The sequence below is a fragment of the Dipodomys merriami genome, unplaced genomic scaffold, assembly GCF_024711535.1.
Source record: "Dipodomys merriami isolate MVZ:Mamm:240054 unplaced genomic scaffold, mDipMer1.0.p SCAF_3, whole genome shotgun sequence".
In the NCBI taxonomy this organism is placed as follows: Eukaryota; Metazoa; Chordata; class Mammalia; order Rodentia; family Heteromyidae; genus Dipodomys; species Dipodomys merriami.
In genome coordinates this window covers 64,232,059-64,252,808 of record NW_027204492.1, presented here as the reverse complement: position 1 = coordinate 64,252,808, position 20,750 = coordinate 64,232,059, and the positions used below count along the sequence as shown (strand labels likewise).

Genomic DNA, 20,750 nt, shown 5'->3' with positions numbered 1-20,750 from the left:
CACTGGTGCTCTGCAGGCCTAAGTCTTAAACTGCCAGTTTCTATTGAAAAAGCACCACACTACCCTAGCTATCTTCATAGTCCACTTTCTAGGAGATTAAAATAAAATAATCAAGCCTTCCAAACCATTATTTTATGAATAATGGAAGAAAATACACCAAATTTCTTTAATAGTCAATGTTCTCTTAGGTCAGAAAGACCTTAAAAGTCAGCTAAACTAAAGTGTCATTTGATGGTAAAAATATCTTCAGTGAATAGTATGCTCACTTCCTTCTCTAAGTAGCCATCTCATTCTATACTCATCTAGGTTGAAATAAACTTTGTTTCCCTCTGTCTTCTGCCACAAAATACAAGTCTAATTAATTCATATTTTACTTTCAGCATTGTTTTGTGTGTACGTGCCAGTCCTGGGGCTTGAAATCAGGGCCTGGGTGTTTGTCTCTGAGCTTTCTTGCTTTAAAGTAACACTCTCCCAACTTGACACATGCTCCATTTCTGGCTTTTTGCTGGTTAATTGAAGATAAGAGTCTCAAGGACTTTCCTGTCCTGGCTAGCTACAAACCATGATCCTCATATCACAGCCTCCTGAGTATCTAGGATTACAGGCATGAGCCTGTTCCTGGCTTTGCTTTCAGCTTTTTTTTTTTTTAAATCTTTTATTGTAAAGATGCTGTACAAGGGAGCTTTGAGCTTTTAAGATATATACAAAACAATAATCCTGCTTCCTCTTCCCAGTCTTTCCATATCAACTTCAATCTTTCCAACAATTCCATTTGCCTAATAATAGCACTAGGCTCTAGTCCTTGGTGATCTTACATATTAGAAACACCAACCTTTGACCTCTCATGCTTTACTATAAAATAACTGCCTTTTCTTTTTTAAATATATATTTTATTGTAAAGATACTGTACAGAGGGATTACTGTTACATGAATAAGGCAATGAGTACATTTCCTATCAAGCATTGTTACCCCCTTTCTTTTTCGCCTACCATCCCTTCCCTCCCCACCTCCCCAACTTCTCCCTCCCCACCCCCGAAGTTGTAAAGTTCATATTCAACATAGTGTCTTGTACATCTCATTGCTACAATGGGTCAACCTGTATCCTTATTTAAGCATTTTGTTATTTCCCTTCCCCTCCCCAAATTAGAAAAATGTATATACAAGATGCAGGGCACCAGAATCAAATACAGTGAACAGGGGTTATACCATGGGAGAAGAACATACCAAAGAAACAAAAAAAAATCACATAGCACATTGTAAGTACATTAAAAACAACAATAAGGAAGATAAAACCTCTTATGTCTCTATCTTGGGGTTCATTTAGCTTAGCATCATCTTATATGGTCATATGTACATAGCTTTTGGCCTTTTCTGCTTGTCCTAACATATACTAGAAAATAACTGTCTTTTCTAAGATGGACTTTTTTCTGTCCTCTTCTCCTATACCTCTTCCATTCCTTTCCCAATTTTTCCTTCTCCCCCAATACTTTCTTCTTCTTCTCTATGACACAAAGTGAAGACCATTTAAATAATTATATTTTCTTTGATTCCTATTCTGTACTTTTTAAATCAAGTGAATTTGTCCCCCATGTAGGTTTCATTAGGTAAAAAATTACAAAAATAAGATTGACTGTTTTAAACTTTCAAACTTTCAGTTAGTTCCTGACTTAATTTTGGTTTGGTGGATTTTGGAAGGGAAAAAGCTTTTTTGTTTCTGCCATGGACACTTTTTAGAACTATTTGTTTTTCTATTACTCTTATAGTCAAACAGTTTTCCACACCCTGCGATGCCAAGGGACAGAGAGAAAATAAATGATGAAAAAGACAGTAAAATCTCATTCAGCCAGGTCTGATGCCTTATGCCTGCAATCCTTATTACATAAGAGGCTGAGATCTAGGGATCCTAGTTCAAAGCCACCCTGGACAGACAAATCTGAGAGACTTTAATCTCCAAATTATTAACAAAAGACCAGAAGTGTGGGGGTATTTCAAGTGGTAGAGCAGTAGCTCTGACTCATATCTTGAATTAACTGACAAAAAGCTGTAAGTGGAGCTGTAAGTGGTAGAGCGTTAGCTTTGAGCAAAAAAGCTGAGGGACAGGGTCCAGGCCTGGTATCACGCCCTCTCACACACAGAATGAAATACAAAAATGTAAGAAATGCATCTGGCAAAGTTTGTACTTTTTTCTGATGAAAACATGTAACACATTAGGAATAGAAGGAAACTTCCTCAACCTGTAAAAATGGCACATACAAAAATCTACAGTTAATGTTGTATTTTATGTTTTCCCCTAAGTTGGGAAACAATACAAAAATCTGTCCACTCATACAATTTTTATTCAATATAACATTGAGGTTTCCATCTAGAGACAGTAGGTAAGAAAAAGCAAGAAGTAGTATTCAGATGAGAAAGGAAGAAATAAAGGTACTTCTCATCATAAATGACAATATTTTACATAGAAAAATCTTAATAAATCTAAAACATGATAACTAATAAATAGGTTCAATGATATTGCAGGGCATAAACCAACATAAAGAAGCAAGTGCAGGGCCTGGGAAGGTGGCTCAGTGGTAGAGCGCTTGCCTTGCATGCATGAGGCCCTGGGTTCAATTCCTCAGCACCACATAAGCTGAAAAAATAAAAAAGCCGGAAGTGGCGCTGTGGCTCAAGTAGTAGAGTGCTAGCCTTGAGCTGAAGTGCTGAGGGACAGTGCCCAGGCCCAGAGTTCAGACCCCACGACCGGATCCAAACCTCCCCCCCCCCCAAAAAAAAGAAGCAAATGCATTTGTATATACTTGCAATGAGCAATAAAAAATAAAAGAAAGGGAACAATTCTATTTAACATCAAAAGGAATAAAATATATAGGACAAACTTAACAAAGAAATTATGAGCTATACACCGAGAAGAATGAAATATTGTTGAAGGAAAATTTAGAAGATAAATAAATTGAAACATTCAATGTGCATGAATCAGAATATTTACTATTATTAAGTTGCCAGTTCTTCCCATATGGATACATATATTTAGTAGAATCCTTACTAAAGTCCCTGTAGAAACTGACAAGATGATCATAACATACATATTGAAATAATAGGGACCCAGAATAATCTAGAAAAGAACAAAGTGAGAGACTTATACTTCCTGATTTCCAAATTTGGTACAAAGCAACAATAATCAAAGCAGTATGATGCTGGTGGAGTTGGGGGCGTCTCAGGTGGCAGAGTGCCAGCCAGTGAGTGAAAGCATCAGATACTGAGTTTGAGCCCTGATCACAGACAAAAAAATATGATGCTGGTACAAGAACAGATTTTAGAGCAATAGAATAAAATTGAGGGTCTAGAAATAAATACTTACATATATGATTGAGTCAATAAGAGTGCTAAGACTGTTCAACGAAAGAAACATCTTTTTAACAAATGATGCTGGGTAAACTAGACATCTATGTGTTGAAGAATGAAGTTGGGTGCTTCCTCACACTACACATAAAAATTAGCACAAATTGCTAGGCGCTGAAGGTTCATACCAGGAGTTGTGGCTTAAGTGGTACAGGTCCAGCTTTGAATGAAAAAAAGCTAAGGGACATTGCCTAGGCCCTGAGTTTAAGTGCCAATATTGGCGCATGCATGCAGCATGCATGCATGTGCTCACACACACACATGCACATGGCACAAAGCAGATAAAAGACTTAAATTGAAAAGCTAAAAACCTTATAATCCTCAGAAGTGGGTTGGGGATTGGTACCTTAATGGTAGAGTAACTTTCTAGCATGAGTAGGAGGCCTGGGTTTTATTCTCAACACTGCAAAAACATAAAATAAAATCCTCGGAGGAAAATATAGAAGAGCACTATCATTCTGATTTGATGATGGTCTCTTAAGATATGATAAGAAAGTACAAGAAACAATAAAATAAATGCATTCATCTTCAAAATAATTTTCTTTGTCAGTCATGGAGTTTGAACTTGGCCTGGGTGCTGTCCCTGAGCTCTTCAGCTCAAGGCAAGTGCTGTATCATTTGAGCCACAGCATCACTTCTGGTTTTCTGGTGGTTAATTGGAGATAACAGTCTCAGGGACTTTCCTGCCTGGGTGGCTTTGAACTGCGACCCTCAGATGTCAGCCTCCTGAGTAGCTAGGATTACAGGTGTGAGCCACCAGCACCAGGCTTAAAATAAAAATCTCATACTGCTAGTGACACCACTAAAAATGAAGTATGAACCCACAGAATGTGAGAAAGATTTAAAATTATTCATCTGATAATGTATTTTATTGAAAATGTACAAATGCCTACAACTCAATAATAAAAATGTGAATAAATCAGTTAAAAATAGACAAAGGATATTAAAAAAAATAGACAAGGGAGTTCAGCACTGGTGCCTCATACATAATCCTAGCTACTTTGAAGTTTGAAGCCAGCCCGGGAAAGGCAAGTTCATGAGACTCTTATTGCCAATTATACAGCAAAAAGATGGAAGTTGTTTTATGGCTGAAGTGGTAGAACACTAGCCTTGAACAAAACAGCTCAGAGACCCTACCTAGACCTTGAGTTCAAGCCCCAGGATTTGCACTAAAAATAGACAAAGGGATTCAAAAAGACATTTCTCCAAAGAAGATACATAAATGGTCAACAAACACATTAGAATATCTTTGATATCATTAGCCATCAAGGAAATACAATTAAAACATCACAATGAAATCCCGCTTTAGACACACTAGGATGGCTATTATCAAAAAGACAGACAATAACAATTTTGGGAAGGATGTGGAAAACTTAGATCCTTTTACATGACTGGTGGAATGTAAATGTGGCAGCTGCTCTAGAATCTAAATTGTCTCAGGGATCTGGCCATTACAGTCTAGCTCAATCTACATATGATTTAGCCTCAGACTGTGAACATGATTGCTAGACTGTGAAAAGAAGTAGGAGATAGGCATCATGTTGCTGCTGTGTGAGCTAAAGCATCATTTGGATTTCCTCCATCACTTAGAGTAATGGACCCAGGTTTTCCCTTCCTTATTAGCCTTTGTAGCCAAATCTGTAGCATCTTAGAGGCTTGTCTTATAAACAGCTACTTCATTCTCAGCATTTAGCACCTACCTGTTCCATTAAATAACAGTTATCCTGGGCCCACTGGAATTACTGATAGAATTTTAAACATATACTGTCAGGGTTATAGATAGTCATATTCAGTTACATTATATTTTTTCTTTTTCTCTTCTTTTTTTTTGGAGCAGAACTCAGGGATTTGTACTTATTAGGCAGGAACTCAACCACTTGAGCCACGCTTCCACCCCTTATTACAATAATTTTTTGGGGGGAGTCCGGTTGTGGGGCCTGAACTCTGGGCCTGGGAGCTGTCCCTCAGCTCTTCAGCTCAAGGCTAGCGCTCTACCACTTGAGTCACAGCGCCACTTCCGGCTTTTTTCTTTTTGCTTATGTGGTGCTGAGGAATCGAACCCAGGGCCTCATGCATGGAAGACAAGCGCTCTACCATTGAGCCATCTTCCCAGCCCTATTACAATAATTTTTGAGACAGGATCTTGTTATGTAGCATAAGTTGAACTCGAACTCCTGATCCTTTTGCTTCAACCTCCTGAGTACTGAGATTACAGGCAAGGAACATTGCAGTATAGGTCTTATTTCTATGATTTCTTAGGCCTGAGTTGATAACTTTTGAGCTTAAATATAAACAGGTATAAATAGATAATGTATTGCTTCTAATAACTATTTTTGATTACATTCATAGAATGTAGAAACAGTTACTTCAGATGGATATTTTTTTCTCTAAAATTTGTCTGGGATAAAATGGAGGAATATAGAAGCTTCCTCCAAGTGACTCCATGAATGGAGAATAATCGAGGTCAAAAAGGATAGAATTTATTCCAAAGAGAGAAAGGGAAGAAGAGCATCAGGAATCACAAAAAAGGGTAATTGGAAAGCTTAAAAGCCATGAGATATAGAAAGGCCACCTAGAGAGAAGTAGGAAATAGCCCACAGCACCAACCCTGGTCCCCCTACCTCATCCCACAAGCCAAAGCCATAATCAGAAATAGACTTCCTAAATATAATAGATTGTACCTTTTTTGCAAACTTAAGATAAATCGAAGTAATTTCTTGTATATTGTCATGTCATAATGGAAAAAAAGATATCAATAGTAAGAGAAACTATAGAAACTATATAAATACATAGAGACTGAACAGTACTATTGAATGATCAGTGTGGAAATTTTGAATTCCTAGAATCAAATGCAAATGAAAACACAACATAGTAGACATGTGGGTTACATTAAAATCAGTTCTAAGAAGGAAATTTATAGCTGAATGCTTTTCTTTAAAAAACCAAAGGTTGAGTTCTATGACTCAAGCCTAGAATAATCCTAGCTATTTAGGAGGCTGAGATTGGAAGGACAGTGGTTTGAGGGCACTCCCGACCAAAAGTTTGTGAGACACGCATCTCAACCAATAAAATGTTGGGCACAATGGCGCATGCCTGTTGTCTTGGCTATGTAGGAAGTGAAAATAGGATGATCAAGGTCCTGGACATCCTGGGCAAAGTGAGAAGCTATTAAAAATAACTAAAGTAAAACAGGTTGGTGGCATAGCTTGAGTAGTAGAGCACCTGCCAAGCAAGCACAAGACCCTGAATTCAAAAGAGTACCACCAAAAAGTAAAAAATAAAACCGGAGAGAGCTCAAAGAAGTAACTTAATCATATAATCATGCTCCTCAAGGTCTTAGAAGAACATGCTAAATCATCAATAATAGATGGAAAGAAAAAAAAACGAAGATTAGGGCAGAAGTTATGAAATGGACAGTAACAGAACTACACAAAAAAGCAATAATACAGAGTTGTCTCTGGGTGTTTTTTTTTTTTTTTTTTTTTTTTTTTTTGTCAGTCATGGGGTTTGAACTCTGGGCCTGGGCGCTTTCCCTGAGCTTTTCAGCTCAAGGCATGTGCTCTACCACTTGAGCCACAGCACTACTTCTGAGTTGTCTCTTTGAAAAGGAAAAACCCCCACAAAATTGATAAACTCACAGCCAATCAAGAGAAAAGTCAAATTAATAAAACGAGAGGTGACCCAGGCACCAGTGGCTTACACCTGGAATCCCAGCAACTCAGGAGGCTGAGATCTGAGGATTATGGTTCAAAGCCAGCCCTGACATGAGCAAAAAGACCAAAGTGGAGCTGTGGCTCAAATGGTAGAGTATCAGCCTTGAGTGGAAAATGCTAAAGGAAAGCGCCCAGACCCAGAGTTCAATCCCCAGTACCAGCATAAAAATAATGATAGATGAAAAGGAGTGTCACAAAAGAAGAGGATCATTAGGGAATATTGTGAAAACCTAGACTCCAATGAATTAGAAAATCTAGAAGAAAAGGATAATTTCTAGATACAACTGATTTACTAAAATGGAACCAAGAAGACATGAACCATTTTAAACAAATATAATATGAACAATGAGATTGAAGTAATAATAGAGTCAACAAAGAAGAACTCAGGACTAGACTGAGTCATTGTTGAATTCTACGTGAACTTTAAGAGGAGTACTAACATTAATGCTCTTCAAACTATTCCATAAATTAGAACAAAAAAGCCAGTAGTACCTTTATACCAAAGCTGGTTAAGAACACACACACACAAATTATGGACCAATTTTCTTCACAAACATAGATGCAAGAATTCTTAATAAAACACTTGCAAACCAAATTCACAAGTATATTAAAAAGATCATACACCATTTTCTATTCCAGGAATGCAGGCATGGCATAACACATACAAATCAATAAAAGTAATACAGCACATAAATAGAATCAGAGGCAAAAATTATATGATCACTTTAATAGATACAGTAAATGCCTTTGTCAAAATGCAATACTCTTTAAAGATGAAAGGCCTGAAGAAACAAAGAATAGAAGGAATGAACGTCAACATAACAAAGTCTATATATGGTAAGTCTATAGACAACATCATAATAATGGAGAAAAATCTGAAACTGTTTGTTCTAAAATAAGAATGAGACAAAAGTGTTCACTATTTCCTCTCATTCAATACCGCACTTGAATTGCCAGAGCAATAAGGTAAGAGAAAGAAATAGAAAGGATCCAAGTAGGGAAAGAAGTCAAATTACAACTATTTACAGACAATATGATCCACACTTAAAAGACCCCAAAGGCGCTACCAGAAAACAGCTATAATAATTTTAGCAAAATAATGGGATTCAAAATCAATAGATTAAAACAGCAACTTTTCTATGCACCAATAATGAATATTCTGAGAAAGAAACCAATCTTATTCACAATAGATTAAAAATGTACCTAGGAATACACTTAACTAAGGATGTGAAAACAAATGTCTACTATGAAAACTCTAAAACACTGGCTGAGTACCAGTGGCTCACACCTGTAATCCTAGCTGCTCAGGAGCCTGAGTTCTGAAGATTACAGTTCTAAGCCAGTCAGGCAGACAAATTTGAGACACTCTTAATATCCCTAGTTAACCAGCAAAAAGCAAGAAATGAAGATGTAGATCAAGTGGTACAGTGCCACCTTTGAGCAGAAAAAGCCATGCAATAGTTCAAGGCCCTGAGTTCAAGCTCCTGGTGAATCCAATCAATACCAAAACAAAGCAGAGAACAAATATTGGAGAGGATGTGAAGAAAAAAGGAATCCTTATGTAATAGGATAATTGATAGGAATGTTAGTAAAACTACTATGGAAATCAGCATTTAGCTTCCTCAAAAAAACTCCAACTGGAACTACCAAATGATTCTACTATACCATTCTTGGGCATATACCCAACAGAATATAAACCAGCATACCATAGATAGACCTCTCCACCCATATTTATTGCAGCATTGCTCATAATAGCTAAATTATAGAATCAGCCTAGGTGCTCTTCAACTGATGAATGGCTAAAGAAAATGTGGTACATATACAAGATAAATATTTTTCAACCACAAATAAGAATTAAACCATGTAGGGGTCTGGGAAGGTGGCTCAGTGGTAGAGCGCTTGCCTTGCATGCATGGGGCCCTGGGTTCGATTCCTCAGCACCACATGAGCAAAAAGAAAAAAGCCGAAAGTGGCGCTGTGGCTCAAGTGGTAGAGCGCTAGCCTTGAGCTAAAGAGCTGAGAGACAGCTCCCAGGCCCAGAGTTCAGGCCCCATGACCGGAAACCCCCCCCAAAAAAAAGAATTAAACCATGTAATTTACAGGAAAATAGATGTTAAATGAAACACACTAGACCTAGAAAAATACCATGTTTTTTCTCATATGTGCATCTAGGCATTGAAAAAAGAGCATCAACATAAAAGAAGGTCTATCTGGCAGACTTACTAGTGGCTAGTGGCAAAGGAAAAAGAATATGGAGGGGAAATATCATCAAAGAACACTGTATGTATGTATCAAAAGATCAGAGTGAAAGCCATCTAAAAATCTGCAAGAAAATTAAAAAAGAGAAGCTGGAGAAGGTATATAAGAAAGAGTAATGGAGGGGAATATAGGTGATCAAAATACATTATATCTATACATATAATGTATATATACATTTGTATACATACATCTGTATGGAAATAACAAATGAAGCTCTTCATTTTGCACAATTAATATATGCTGGCAAAATAATTTTAAAAGACTTTTTTCTGATTAAGAATGTTTATGAAGCAAGCAGTTGTATATTGGTGAATGTTTGCCAGCAAGTTTGGGGTGAAGGGCTCCTATCTGTTGGCTTTGCTGATTTCCATGTGTTAAGTACTCCCACCATTGCCATTCTCAAGTGACTAATCACTGAACATGAAGAGATGCACACAATTTGTTCAGCCCCAATGAAAAGTAGCCCCAATATACCACTGGATATAGACAAGAAATAAATCACAACATGTGCCAACTCCATCCTTTATTTCCCCCTGGTGGCAGAGATAAAAGAGAGGATGGAGGGAGAATATGATCAAAGTACATTGTCATTGTTAATGAAGCTATTCACAAGATATTTTTCTTTGATGTCTTCATGGGCGAAGACACAGGAACCAAATGACAACAAAGAGATATCTCATAAAATTGGCACATGTAGTTTCTCAGTTATATAGTAGAGAAAATGGTATGCCCACCACCACTTTTGATATATGAAGTTAAGAATAGAAAACCACAAAAATGATGAAACAAAGACCTAGGCACAGGTTTATTCTTTGTATCTTTCAACATGGAATAGAAAAGGCTTTGGGATAGAGGAAAAGGTGTGTGGAAAAGGAATATGATTCATTTTTTTTCTTTGTTGGTGGTTCTGGTATTTTGAACTCAGGGCCTTGAATTTTTCAGACCCTGCTCTGAAGCCCACTTGAATTATTTGTCCAGCTCTTTTTTGCCTTAATTATTTTCTGGAGAGGGTTTTGAATGATAACCAGAATGAGTGTTTTGATTATTTTTAATATAATGTTATTTCTGCCCAGGCTAAATTCAGAGCATACTCTTTCTACCTATGTTTCCTGCATATCTGGGATGATAGATGTGTGCCACCATGCCTGGCTATTTATTAAGATTGCATCTAACTGTTTAGCCTTGAACTGTGTGATTCTCCTGCTCTTTGCCTCTCTTGTACCTAGAAATACAGGTAGAGTAAACCACTGCACTCAACCTAAAATCATTAATTGGAAAGGTTTTTAAATGTACTTAGGTTGAGATAATAGGAAGAAGGGGGAGGAGTGTGACTAACAATCGCCAGTAAGGAGTGGCGGCAGAAAAAGAAATTGGGACTTAAAATGCAGTGGAGTTTTATGTTGGAGTAGGTGACAGAAAGGCTATTGAAATAGGCACCACACACAATTGCAAGTACTGTAACACTTCAAAGACTCCAATTCTGTTGCTGTGTACCAGGTAGCCAGCAGAAGATGATGCATTCATGCTGATTATCATATAATTGGCACATAATTGACCAATCTACGCTAGGCTTTCAAGAATAGGAAGGGAAGTAAAAGTCTAGGTTGGTATTGTCATAAAATGAATGTTACCATCTTACCGTTTAATTTCAGGTCAGTCCTTTGCTTCTTGGCATGTGATTTATCTTCACAAATAGCAGATTTCAAAAGAAAAGTAATACCTTCTATCTCACAGATAAAATGGCTTATGATTGCTTCTAGTTTTAGTTGTTCTCTTGCTTACCAGGCAACTGTGAAACAAATTAAGTTCAAGTCACTCAGGGCAACAAGTCATTGCCTGAAAGTAGTGTTCCTTTGAGGTTTTTGTCATCCTAACCTTAAAAAGGAACAGAAAAAAAAACCCTCACCTTTACAATAGCTCTTGAAATCTTTCTCCTAATCTATTTCTTCACTTATGTTATGGAGTGGGTAGCCACAATCATTAGTAGGGGCCATATTTTTTCCTAAAAGCTAAAGCACTTGTCATTTCCATCACCAACACAGGCTATAAATCCATCATGCAGAGTTTTCTAAAGGTAACACACAATAGGTCTAAGCAGGACAAAAATTATTTTTTCCCTAACCTGTATACATTTCAACAGACATATGAAATGTCATTTTAATCTCTCTTACATGGATTGGATTCTCATTTTAGATCCTCAAGAGGTAAGTAAGTATTAATTACTTCTGAAAAGAAGCAGATTCTATTATAATCTGTTTTCTGCTCTCATCACATTTTCCACTTCAGCCATGCCACTCCAACAGAAGAATAGAATAAGAATCTTTTTCATTGTCTTGTCCTGTTTCCCCTTCTTCTTACCAATTCTTCATCCCCCCCCCAAGATTATTTTTTCCCTTCATCTACAAAGGCAGAACTGCAAGCATCAGCTACAGCTGAGCTGACTACTGTGAATAAAGGAAAACAAGAGCAGTGATGCAGGTCCCCAAATGAAAGGGTCACGCCATCAGAGTGCAGTCATCCAGGGGGACAAAGACTGCATGTAACTACCAGCTCATGTTCTTCTAAGGGGAAAGAGTGAATCAGACATTGAAAGGGGTAAAATCCCCTAAGCTTATGAGAAAGGCACAGCAATTTCTTACTTAAATGGAACAGCACAGTTGTCTGTCTATAAATATGTCTCTGTGTGTGTGCATGCACGTGTTCATGTGGGTGTGGGTGCTTTCCAAATAAGTGGTGAAAGAGAGCAGAAGAGCGATGCCTACTGTAGATGGGAGAAATAATCAAAATAAGTCTCAAACAGCAAATATCAGCCTGAGACCTGAAGGAAAAACTAGCCCTCATCTGGAATCTGAGTAAATATAAATTTTAATTCAAAGAATAAAAATGAAGCCCAGACAATCTTGATGGATTGATGTAAGTATATGTGTTTGCACAATGAGGCAAAACTGTATATAGATGGACTTCATCCAAACAGTCTGGGTGATAACTATAACCAGTTTGAACACAAGAAAGGCAAAGGCTTCTAGAACCCCAAAGTTTAATATAAAATGTTTTAAATGGAGATTTAAAAAAACCCAGAAACGAACTCCTTATGTGATAAAATACTAAACTGAAGAGAAAATGCACTGGTAGCTCATGCCTGTAATCCTAGCTACTCAGGAGGCTGAGATCTGAGGATTGCGGTGCAAAGCCAACCTGGGCAGGAAAGTCCATGAGACTCTTATCTCCAGTGAACCACCAGCAGAAAACCAAAAGCTTTTGAGTCACAGCTCAAAGTGATAGAGTGCTAGCCCTAAGCAGAAAAGTTCAGAGACAGGCTCTGAGTTCAAACCCCCTGACCACCACCAACAAATATCCAACCAAAACAAAACAAAAAAATTGACTCAAAGTGGGGTAATACAAAAAGAAATAAACTCTCCAAAATGAATGGACTGTGTTTGGGATTTTCAATATGTTGCCCTGCTTCCCAAGTCCCTTTCCTTTCTCATACACTTACCTTAATAGAACAGAAAATGGTTGCTCACAGTAAACCTCCTCAACTCCCCTGGCGAGCCTCATGAACATCGAATACAGGGGGGCTAGAGAGGAGAGACTGAGGAGATTTCTAGTCAACAGATGACTGGCACCATTTATTTCTTCATTAAGTGAGCTAACAAGCTTTGATGACTGCTCTAAGCCGTAATAACGAACCCTCTCTGTTCTTTGGCTATAACGACACCATAGCACTGAAACAATTTGGAAGAAGTGTTGTTAATGACTTGGTGGCTCTTGAGCCCTCTGATTCAACTCATTAATTCAATAAGCATGTTTAGAATGCCTCATATGTGCAAGAGGAGGTAGGGAGGATTACAAACATAAGAGAACTGAAATACCCCACTAATTATAACTAGTAATATATCTACTACTACTGTTGTTCAGAGAAAAGTGATAGACGTGAATTTTTAAAAAGTAGGCCAGAGCTTGCTCTGATTGGTTAATGGCTCCCATCTATAGCAATAATAAATGTTACTAATAAGCCCAACAAGGTTAGTTATTTGTACAGAGAATTAATAGTCATGTACACATATCACTTGTTAACTAGTAGGTACTCCCAGCTTCCAGGAAATGTGATCCCTAAACTGGTCCTTATTTAACTGAGTGTCTACTATGTGCATGGCACACAGAAGTACAAACCCTGGTGAGTGATGGTAATCAAATCGTAATTTTCACTATGCCATAAAAAAAAATCCAGCCGGGCGCTGGTGGCTCACGCCTGTAATCCTAGCTACTCAGGAGGCTGAGATCTGAGGATCACGGTTCAAAGCCAGCCCGGGCAAGAAAGACCGTGAGACTCCTATCTCCAATAAACCACCAGAAAACCGGAAGTGGCGCTGTAGCTCAAGTGGTAGAGCGCTCACCTTGAGCTGAAGAGCTGAGGGACAACGCCCAGGCCCAGAGTTCAAGCCCCACGACCGACAAAAAAAAAAAAAAAAAAAAAAAAAATCCACATCCCTTTCTCTACCATTTAAAAAGTTGTCTTGTTTCCCTCTTTAAGGAAATGGACAATCTATGGTGAGGAAACCCATGCATGAAAAGTAAACAAAAGTAAAGGCACTTTTTCTGCAAAACAGATAAGCTTCACGTAATTCACATTGTATGCTACTGTTTGAGAGAGAAGCTAGAAATTTCCAGCGTTAAGAATTGTAATGCACAGGGCTGGGAAGGTGGCTCAGTGGTAGAGTGCTTGCATTGCATGCATGAGGCCCTGGGTTCAATTCCTCAGCACCACATAAGCAGAAAAAGTCAGCAGCAGTGCTGTGGCTCAAGTGGTAGAGTGCTAGACTTGAGCTGAAGAGCTGAGGGACAGCGCCCAGGCCCAGAGTTCAGGCCCCATGATTAACAAAAAAAAAATAATTTTTATGTACAATAGATGGATATAGGTTAAGAGCTCAAGGTAAGGAGCATTCAGGATACAGTTAGTAAGAAAAGAAGGGAGGATAAAGATGAAGATGTTAACTTTATGTTTCTAGATGGCCAACCAAGTAATGAATGAATTGGGCTCTACTGCTCTCAGTATACACAGTATTATTCTAATGTCATACACAAACTCATTTGTGATGCAAGTCAGTTCAAGTGGACAATGTACATGGTGAATTTTCTGACAGCTGATATTCTACAAGGGAGTCAAATTTGCCTTAAAATAAACATAAAAATCCAAAAGAAAAAGAAAACTACACATCAACCCACCCAACCCCTAATTATAACCTTCTTTCTTAAAACATTTCCAATTATCAGCTCCCAAGAACAGTATAATAGAAGAGGAGGTACCAAGCTCATTTTCTTATGCAACTGAGTCTTTCCATGCTAGTTGTAAAAAAAGATTTTTACTGGCAGCGATTTTGTTATCCACCTAATGTTTACTTAATGTAAGTGTTTTCAGAAAAGAAAAACCACTACAAGAATTTGCAAGTAGAAACAATTAGCATCCATTGTAATTAGCATCTTCGTTCCCAAATCTGGAGGGTCTACTTTCCAGCAACCATTGATTCTCCTCTCAGACCCTGGCTAAAGAAAGAGCAAAAAAAAACCCCAGTTTTTGTTGTTTTGTCAGTTGTGGGACTTGCACTCTGGACCCTGGGCACTGTCCCTGAGCTCTTCAGCTCAAGGCTAGTGCTCTACCAGTTGAGCCACTTCCGGTTTTCTCATAGTTAATTGGAGATAAAAGTCTCACAGACTTTCTTGCCTGGGCTGGCTTTGAACTTCAATCCTCAGATCTCAGCCTCCTGAGTAGCTAGGATTACAGGCGTGAGCCACGGGTGCCCTGCAAAGACAGTTTTTACAAGGTGAAACGGTCTTCAATTTTACTGAATGCTATTGCCCCTTTAAAACAAATCCTCTCTTCCAGGCAGGTAAAACAAACAATCTACATATGTATCACTGTACATAACTTAGTCCAAAGTCTCTTCATTTCACTTAAGAGACAATATTGAGTCTATTTTCATTTCATCTAATTCTACTTGATGTTTGGTTTTTTTTTTTTTGGCAAGTCCCAGGGCTTGAACTCAGCCTGGGTGCTGTCCCTGAGCCTCTGTGCTCAGGGCTAGCACTCTTATCACTTGAGCCACAGTGTCAGTTCTGGCTTTTTCAGAGTAGTTTATTGGAGATAAGAATCTCATGGATTTTCCTGCCCTGTCTGGCTTTGAACCACTATCCTCAGATCTCAGCCTCCTGAGTAGCTAGAATTACAGGCGTGAGCCACCAGCACTCAGCTCTACTTGAATTTTAAGGACAGACATAAATTCCATCCTTTTCACAAAACCTTATCAAGATCATTCTGGTTTATAGATATCTTGAGCATGGATTATTTGTTAGCTCTCTGTATGGGTATTTGATACTTTTCATTCATTAATATGATCACCTATTTCAAGTATCATCTTTATCTAACTAAGGATGACAGAAGGACCCGAGGATGCTTGACCTGAAGGCTAGATGTTTTAGGTGCACATTACATAAATACACTTTTAAATAAGTGAAGCTATGAAACATAGATGAAAATGAAGAATTAACTTTTGTAGGTCCAAAAGGTAGATAGAGCTTGAAAGAGCACATTTTAAGGTCACAAGAGCAAGTCATAAAGATTTATCATGTTTTTACTGTGTTTCATGTACTATATTGTATGCCTTCCCACATCTCACATCTTATCTCATTTAATTGTAGAAGGATTATCTAACAATATAAGAAGTTTACCAGTGGACTAGTACATCTTTTTGCCAGATGCACAAATCAGTTTAATCAGTTCTTTTTACTACAAGGTGGGGACAAGGAGCCCAGGCTGGGTTAGGAGAATGAAGCTAGAAAATTCTGAATGTCTCATTTCTGTGCTGATGATCTCTGGAACGTGACCACGAAGTAACAAATTTGTCTTTAGAACATAAAGCCAAGCCAGGAGCTGGTGGTTCACCCCTGTAATCCTAGCTACTGAGGAGGCTTAGATATGCGAGATCAAAGTTCAAATCCAGCCTGAGCAGAAGAGTCTGAGAGACTATCTCCAAGTAACCAGCAAAATGCTGAAGATGTGACTCAAGTGGTAGAGAGCCATCTGTGGAAGCAAGTTGAGTGAGTGTGCAAGGTACCAAATTCCAGGCCAGGAACTAACAAAAATAAATAAATTAAAAACAAATAAATCTAAGTGCACTCATATATGTGTTATGATTTGAAGAAGTTAACTTAGAAACCCAACTAGATTCCAAATGATGTAATTGCTAACCAATGAAGGATACAGACTTTCATCACTAAATATACTCTAACCTCTGGAGAAGATCTTAGTTGAGCAGTTCCAAAAACATTTGTAAATGCCAGTTTTGTAAGAATAATAAGAGCCGGAATATGACTTAATGGTAGAGTGCTTGCCTAGCATGCATGAAGCCCTGGGTTTGATTCCTCAGTACCACATAAACAGGAGGGAAAATTATAATAGGAATTTCCTGAAGTGACCAATTGGGAAGGAAGCAATATACATTCTTATATGTAACTGCTTGTTTTTTTGTTTTTTTGTTTTTTTTTTTTGTTGGTTGTGGGGCTTGAACTCTGGACCTGGGTGCTGTCCCTCAGCTCTTCAGCTCAAGGCTAGCACTCTACCACTTGATCCACAGCACCACTTCCAGTTTTCTGGTGGTTTATTGGAGATAAGGGTCTCACAAACTTTCCTACCTGGGCTGGCTTTGAACCTCAATCCTCAGATCTCAGCCTCCTGAGTAGCTAGGATTACAGGCATCAGCCACTGGTGCTTGGCTGTAACTGCTTATTTTTAAAGCAAATATATATTGCTTTAGAATCTCATTCCATATTCCCTGTCCCCCCTGAATTAAAGGTGCCTTTGTCAAGGATTTTTGTGTGTGTATATGCCAGTTCTGGGGCTTAGATCAGAGACTCTCACTCTCACTGGGCTTTTTTGGCTCATGGATGGTGCTTTACCACTTGAGTCACACCTCTGGTTCCAGCATTTGCTGGTTATTTGCAGATAAGAGTTTCACTGGTTTGTCTGTCTGGGCTGGCCTTGAACTGCAGTCTTCAGATCTCAGCCTCCTGAGTAGCTAGGATTAGAGGTGTGAGATACCAGTGCCCAGCCTGTCTAGGACAATTTAAGGTGGCAGTGTGCAGTCTGTAGCACCCTCTTCAATAGCTCTTAAAAGCTGTCCACGACAACTCAAGGCTATATGTTAATAATAGCAGAAGTATATAATAATAGTAAAAATAATACAATATAAAATTATATATTACAATATAAAATTTAGTCACTTGCTGAACATCTCTATATATTCATCTCGATAATTTAATCAAATGACTCTTTAGTTAGTTAAGGTATTCAGGCAATTTAGTCAAAAGATTGATTCTAAAGTTGAATAATTTATTTGACTTATAGTCACAGATATATAGTTTATGTCTGGTCTGGATTACTTTTTTGCCAATTTTCTTCTGCATAGACAAGGACTCATCTTACTGAATAATAGACAAAGTTCATCAATATTCCTCTGTGCCTGATTTTTTTTGTCTTGTCAAAAATATGTGCCCTTTTTTAAATTTATTTTTTAAATGGTACGACCTTTACAGAAACTACTAGCTGAGCAATTCACTGACACAAATGACCTATTCCTCCACAATAAACAAACCAAATTCAAGCTAGCTGACAAAGAAGCCACATGCTTAATAATGGACCTGTGTTGACCTCGGATAACTGTGGATTTGAAATACATTAATTGTATTCATTTCCTATGGTTTCTGTAACCAGTTACCACAAACATGGTGGCATAAGAATCCCAGTAAGTTATTTTCTCACAGTTCAAAAGGCTAGAAGTCTAAAATAAATGTATCAGCAGAGTGGTATTACCCTTTCTCCCAGAGCTCTAAGGGAGAATTTGACCTTCACGGGCTTGTGGTAGCATCTCTCTGGTCCACCTTCACGGAGCTTTCTCCTCTACTTGTTGCTTTTCTTCTGCCTTCCTGTGTTATCTCCATTTATTTTTTTGTATTGCACACATATCATAGTATTCAGGATCCATAAGAATAGTTTAGGATGCCAGGCTTCATGTCTTTAATCTTAGCTATTCAGGAGGCTGAGATCTGAGGATTGCAGTTTGAAGCCAGCTGGAGCAGGAAAATCTGTGAGACTCATCTCCAATTACCCACCAGAAAGGCAGAAGTAGAGCTGTAGCTCAAGTGGTAGAATGCTAGCCTCAGCATAAAAAGCTGCAAAGGGACAACATGTAGGCCCCGAGTTCAAGCCTAAGGACAGAGACACATGAAAAAGAACAGTCCTGGGTCTGGGAAGGTGGCTCAGTGGTAGAGCGCTTGCCTTGCATTCAAGAGGCCCTGGGTTAGATGCCTCAGCACCACATAAACAGAAAAAATGGGAAGTGGTGCTGTGGCTCAAGAGGTAGAGCGCTAGCCTTGAGCTTAAGAGCTCAGGGACAGCGTCCAGGCCCAGAGTTCAAGCCCCATGACCGACAAAAAAAAAGAACAGTCCAGGATGATCTGTTAATTTTTACATCATTAATTTAATTATATCTGCAAAGACAACTTCCAAAGAAGATAGCATTCACAGGCTCTAAGAATTAGATGTTGATAGATCAAATTTTGTTTTTGTTTTTTGCTTATTTGTTTTTTTAAAATTTATTTATGGGGCTTGAACTCTGGGCCTGGGTACTGTCCCTGAGCTCTTCAGCTCAAGGCTAGCGCTCTACCACTTGAGCCACAGCGCCACTTCTGATTTTCTATTGGTTTATTGGGGACAAGAGTCTCACAGACTTTCTTGCCTGGGCTGGCTTTGAACCTTGATCCTCAGATCTCAACCTCCCGAGTAGCTAGGATTATAGGTGTGAGCCACCAGCGCCCGGCTTTGGATCAAATTTTTTATTAGCATATATTAGTTGTAGTAGAGGGATTTTAATGTGACATTTTCATACAATGTACCCTATCAAGCTCATCTTTTCTATCAGTCTCTTTTTTTTCTTTTCTTTTCTTTTTTATTATTGTGAAAGTACCATACAGAGGGGTTACAATTACATGGGCAAGATAGTGAGTACATTTCTTATCAAGCATTGTTGCCTCCTCCTTTATTTCCCCATACCATCCCTTCCCCTCTCCACCCCCACACTCCCATACCCCTTACCATCCCCTATCCCCCCCACCCCACACCCCGCCAAAGTTGTAAAGTTCATTTTTTGACATAACATCTTGTACATCTCATTGTTGCAATGGGTCCACCTGTATCCCTATTTAAACAGTTTGTTTTTTCCCTTCCCCTCCACAAATTATACCAACATCAAATACAGTGAAAGCAGGGCTTCCCCAGGGAAGGTACAAATAAAGTAACAAAGAAATCATCTTATAAATATGTTGGAAACAATCGCAAGAAAGAAAAAAACAGTTGAATCCTTATCTTGGGGTTCATTTCGCCTAACATCAGCTTGTCTGACCGTTTCTGTTTGTCTCAGGCATCCCCTTGCAAGAATCCTCAAATCTTAGCTTTCTAATAGCTAGTCTTCCCAGTGTGCCATACCCTTCATTGTCTTGAAAGCACACATACATTCACAGCCTGAACCAATGACTGTCTTGAATCAAGGGCTTGTTTCATTACCTATATTATGATATAATAATATTATCCATATTTTGATAACCTGACAGTCCCTCCCTAGATTATTCTAACTAGTTAAAAAAAAAACCTAGTTAGAAGTGCACTCTGTATGCCATGCATATTGCAAACGCATATGTAAAAATGTCTTTTCAGCTGGGCACTGGTGGCTTATTGTAGTCCTAGCTACTCAGAAGGCTGAGATCTTGAGGATTATGATTCAAAGCCAGTCCAGGCAGAAACGTTTGCTTGATTTCACCTCCCAAATAACCAGCCAAAGCAGGGCTGGGTGTGTGGCTCAAGTGGTAGAGCAGCAATCTCAAAAGCAAGATGAATGGACATTAAGCCCTGAGTTCAAACCCTAGTACCACCAAAGCATGTCTTTCAATTTTTTAATTGTGAAAATACCGTACAGAGGGGTTACAATTACAAGAGCAAGGTAATGAGTACATTTCTTATCAAGCATTGTTGCCTCCTCCTTTGTTTCCCATCCCCATCCCTTCCCATTCCTCTCCCCACCCCCCCACCCCGGCTCCGCCACCCGGCACCAATGTTGTAAGGCTCATTTTTTGACACAACATCTTATACATCTTCAATTTTTTTTGTCTCAATTTGGGTTGAGTAAATAGCAGCATGAACTAAATGTCTGCAGCACTGACACTGCATTTTAGAAATCTTAGGAAGTAGATGCTTCGATTTAAAATATTCTATTTGTATAACATTTCTAAATGGTTACATATCTAATAGCTTGCATTTGAATAACCTGCTCTTCA

General features: G+C 38.5%; 1 protein-coding gene across 2 annotated transcripts in view; it reads right to left on the bottom strand.

Moving 5' to 3' along the window:
- Nexmif (neurite extension and migration factor) overlaps positions 1–20,750 on the bottom strand; it is a 143,150-nt gene that overhangs the window by 66,589 nt on the left and 55,811 nt on the right. The window lies entirely within an intron of this gene.